This window comes from Lepus europaeus, chromosome 9, assembly GCF_033115175.1.
Source record: "Lepus europaeus isolate LE1 chromosome 9, mLepTim1.pri, whole genome shotgun sequence".
Taxonomy (NCBI): domain Eukaryota; kingdom Metazoa; phylum Chordata; class Mammalia; order Lagomorpha; family Leporidae; genus Lepus; species Lepus europaeus.
Window position 1 is genome coordinate 41,243,545 of NC_084835.1, and position 4,827 is coordinate 41,248,371.

Sequence of the window (4,827 nt, forward strand, 5' to 3'; positions counted from 1 at the left end):
TGAAACATGGTACAACATGAAGGAAGCTTGAGGGCATTGTGCTCAGTGAAATAAACCAGTTACAAATAGGCAAACGCTGTGTGAGAGAGAAGTTACATTCCAAGAAACAGAAAGTATAATGGTGATGATCGGGGACTGGGGAGAGGCTGAGTGGAGAGTTGCTGAATGGATATAGTTTCAGCCATGCAAGATGAAGATTCTGTAGACTGGCTGCAGAACAGGGTGCACACAGCTAACAATACTAGAACATACACATAAAATATGGTGAAGATGGCAAGTTGTTTGTGCTATCTACTTTTATCATAATGTTTAAAAATGGTAAGGGCCATTAGAATGAACAAGAGCAGAAAGTCAGAAACATATTTCTTCTAGTTTCCTTAGTCTCATCTTATCAAGGTTGGAATGGAAGAGAGAAAAAAAAAAAAAAAGGAGTAACAGTTTGCTCTGTAATTAACTTGCAATGAGAACATCTTTTTTTTTTCCCCCTTTTGATAAATAAAACCAAACACTTATTTACACCGAAGAGTTTCAACACTGGATCTCTCACGTATGATGGACAAGGGATTATATATCCACACACAGCAAGGGGTGGCAGGGCGGTAACAAGAGTTTATAGTTTTCCCACAATTACAGGTCTACCATTTCTGTTTCGTTGGAGATAGTGGCTCTGCTCCCACCTCCCAGATACATCTGCAGGACTGAGGAGCAGTCTTCTCACTAGATGGTCTGTGAGGGAAGGGACAGGTAGGAGGAAGGAAGGTAGAAAACTGAAGTGAAGCTCCATGTGGCCACATCTCCCATCAGCTCTCAGAGCTGCTGGCATGAAATCTATACAGAGAATGTTTGTCTCTTTTGAAAAAGCATTAAGTTATGCCCAGGAGCGAACAGAATTCAAAATGGCCAAGTCAAAGAAAACTGACAAACAGATCTATTTGCCTTCCCCCTCCTACTAGCTAGTGGAGCACAACACATTGGAGATGAGGAGAGAAAAGACTAAGGTAAGGAGCCTGGGAGGGAAGGATCACAATTTTGAACTAAATTCAAACGACAATGCTAACCGAGTTGGGTTCAGGGTTAGGTCAATAAGACGTGATTCATACGGAACAGAAGTGTGTGGGATCTGTCTGCACTTTGGGTAGATTTCCAGTAATTAGTACAGCCCCCACCAGAGTCAGCAGGCTAACCCTGCAGAAGCTCTTGTGGAGTAAAGTGATGCAAGTGTCCATCAGGGCACTGCTCCTAGAGATTGGGTCTTCTCGGCCTCCCTCCTTTCCCCCTCCCTCAAGAAGCTACATTTGTGTAATCTCCGGAGAAGAGCATGAGATACGACCCCCCAAAGCATGGAACAGTGGAGGGGGTAGTGGGGGGGGATGGGAAGAAACCTCCCCCCAAACACAGCGGTCGGGATTGAGGCTGGTCCATCTTTGTTCTTTAGTGATGAGGAACTGTATTTGGAATGGGAAAAAAAAATTGGTGAAATAGTCCACCTACAAGTACTTTTTCAGGGAATCCCCTGAGTTATGAAAAGTTTGAGTTAAAAAAGAAAAAAAAGGGGGGGGGGAATCAGCCTGTTCTATTTTCTTTTTTTAATGACTGAGCTACTATAAATCCACAAGCAATGGTTCAGACACAGTGCTTCTGAAAGTGTTTCAGCCCTCCCCGCCAGGCACAAGTTGCATCAAGGAGGAGAGGGTGGGCTTCCTCACCTCTGCTCAGGCATCAGGAGACAGATGGGGCCATTACTGCCGAGTGCCAGCGGCAGCTGGAACAGGCATCCCCAGGGGGTTGGCAGCAGCAGTCACTGGTGAGCCTGCCAGAGGTCCCAGAGCTGAGGGGGTTGGCACTGAAGAAACCCCTGATATCATAGTGGTGCTGCTGACAGGTGTGCTGCCCCCTGGCATGAGAGGAACCCATGCGAGCCTGGTCCTTCACAACAGTGTAGAAATACGGGTGTGTTCCATGGCCTCCCTTGTGCTGAGTTGTGACTGGTGGTCACAGCACAGCAGCTTGTCCAGGAAATCCAAGGCTTCAGGGCTGACGAGGTACTGGTTTTCACTGTGGACAAAATGTTCCCATCACTTATGAGAGTGTCTGCCCAGGAAATCATTGAAATGTGGATCTAATCCAATGTCATATCTGTCAATATAGTCATACAAATCTTCTATCCCCAGAACCTTGGCTATCCTCACCAACTGATCGTAATTATCATGCCCATGGAAAAATAGCTCCTTCCGGAAGATCAAGCAACCCAAGCTCCACATACCCACACTACAATCATACATCGGACAGTCTACAGTAGCTAAGGACATTTGAAGTATTAAGAAGCAATTCGGACATTATGCTCTCAGCCAGGAAGGTAAAATTCAGCCAAACCCCAGTCTCTCAGTCGTAGCTTTCTGTGTTCATGATCCATCATGACATGATGAGGCTTCACATCTCTGTGCCTAATTCCCATGCAGTGGCAATAATCCAGGGTCTTCAGGACCTCATCCATGTAAAATCGACCACCACAGTCTGTTAATGTCTGGTACAAGTGCTTCAAGTCTCTGTTGCTTACGTGTTCAAAAACCAAGGCGGGTTCCTGACACAGGGTTTTGGATAATGCCTACCAGTGTAATGATGTTGGCTCCTCCTCTCAAATTCTCCAAAATCTTTATTTCATGCTTAATTTTCTTCTTTTTTACTGGCTTGAGAATTTTATCAACAACTTTTTCATTATTTGTAGTATTGATGGCTTCAAAGACTTCGCTATATATACCCTGGCCTAATTTTTGAACCAGCTGGTAGTCACCTTGACTTCCCCACTCCACTACACATGACTCATAACCCCAGTACTCTTGGTGTGCATTCACCTCTGTGTAAATGCTGGCCCTGCTTGGCATGGGTCCCGACATGTCAGACAGCTGGCCTTGATATTTGAAGGTCTGGCGGTCACCGTGTTTGGAGACAGCTGAGGGCTAAGACCTCGTTTCAGACCTATCTTCTTCCAAAATGCCAGCATCCCGTACCTGATTGCCAGTTGGAGCGCTGGATGCTCCGCTTCTGATCCAGCTCCCGGATAATGCACCGGGGACAACAGCCAACGAGGGTCCAGATACTTGAGCCCCCACCACCCACGTGGGAGACCTGGATGCAGTTCCTGACTCTCAGCTCTGGACTGGCCCAGCTCTGGCTGTGGTGGCCAATTTGGTGGTGAACCAGATCTCTGGGTATCTCTCTCCATTACTCTGTTGCTCTGCTTTTCAAATAAACCGGTGGTGGAAGCGACACCGGTGGCGGCTGCTCTCCCCTCTCCTCATACACACAATATGGTGGCAGCAGAGGAGGGGACACAGGGTTCAGCTACCGGCTGCAGGGACCAGACAAGAACATCTTCTGATATCATACTGACACTCAACCTTCCTGCCCAGAGAAGCAGTTAAGAACAAGACCTACCTTTGCCTACCCCATAAACTTCCACGAGGATCCAAATAACCAGAAGTGGCTGTAAACTCTGAGATCCCCTCTGAATTTGCCTCATTCACTTCCATGCTTTTACAATCTGTGTGATGCTATTCCCCTAGTCTCAATTTTCAGTTTACATGGATCTTTCAAATCCATGCATTTGATAGGATATCTCAGGAAACCCCAAATTTGAAATGTCCCAAACTGAGTTCACTCTTCCCCTCTCACCCCTGTCAAGATCCCCTGAGGATCCTTCCTGTATTGAATGGCACCACCCCCTACCAACTCCTGACTGATGCCTTCATCTAACCAAGGGCCAAAGTTCATACATTCTCTCGCTCACCTTTGCGCTTAACTAAATCCTTTACTTGAGACCTGTGTGGCAACAACCCAAGTACTTGGGACATCATCTGCTGCCTCCCAACCACTTTAGCTGGAAACTGAATGGGAAGCAGAGATGGAACTTGTTGCCATTTACTCAATATGGCATGGATGCGTCCCAAGCTGTAGCTTACTCGCTGCACCATGGTGCTTACCCCTTTGCAGATCCTGAAGGTGGAATATGACTATTCATGTTTAATAATACTGGCTACAAACATGCACAGCTGGCAATGCTACCACTTAGGGATGTGTTCCTACCCAATAAATGTAGAAACAGTCCAAGTCACCTTCAATAGAGGACTTATGCTTGGTCTGGCATTGTGGCGCAGCAGGCTAAGCTGCTGTCTGCAATGCCAGTATCCCATATTGAAGCACTAGGTTCCATTCCTAACTATTGCACTTCAGATCCAGCTCCCAGCTAACACACCTGGAAAAGCAATCCAAGCTGGCCCATGTAACTTGGGCCCTTACCACCCACAAGAGAGACCCAGATGGTGTTCTAAGCTCCTGGCTTTGGCTTCGATCAGCCATGGCTGTTGCAGCCACTGAGGGAGTGAACCAGTAGATGGAAGACCTCTTTCACTATCTCTCTCAGTCTCTTCCTCTTTCTGTCCTTCTGCCTTTCAAATAAATAAATACTTGTTTTTTTTTTGAAGAGCAGGGGATTTGCTTTAAAATGGCATTAGATCTGTAAATAGATTATGTACAGCCACTTAAAGATCTGTTTACTGAATTTTAAATGTCTATTATACATCTAAGTATAATAAACAGGTTAACCAGTCATGTACATATGGACGTCCTGCCTTTTATATAGAATGCTACATTACAAAATGGAAAATTCTGAAAGTGTTTACACAAAAAGGCACTAGGTATTGTCAAGGGATAGTATTTCTTGTGCTTTGTATTCTCCTTCATTTAATCAAGTTTCTAATTTTCTATAATATATTCCTTAAATGCTTTAGAACTGGTACACATTTGCCTATTGTGACAGTAAGAACAAAC

General features: G+C 45.4%; 1 pseudogene; it reads right to left on the reverse strand.

Annotated features, from left to right (window-relative positions):
• Positions 1–1,698: 1,698 nt before the first annotated feature.
• LOC133766517 (casein kinase II subunit alpha-like) lies at positions 1,699–2,894 on the reverse strand (annotated as a pseudogene).
• Positions 2,895–4,827: the final 1,933 nt, after the last annotated feature.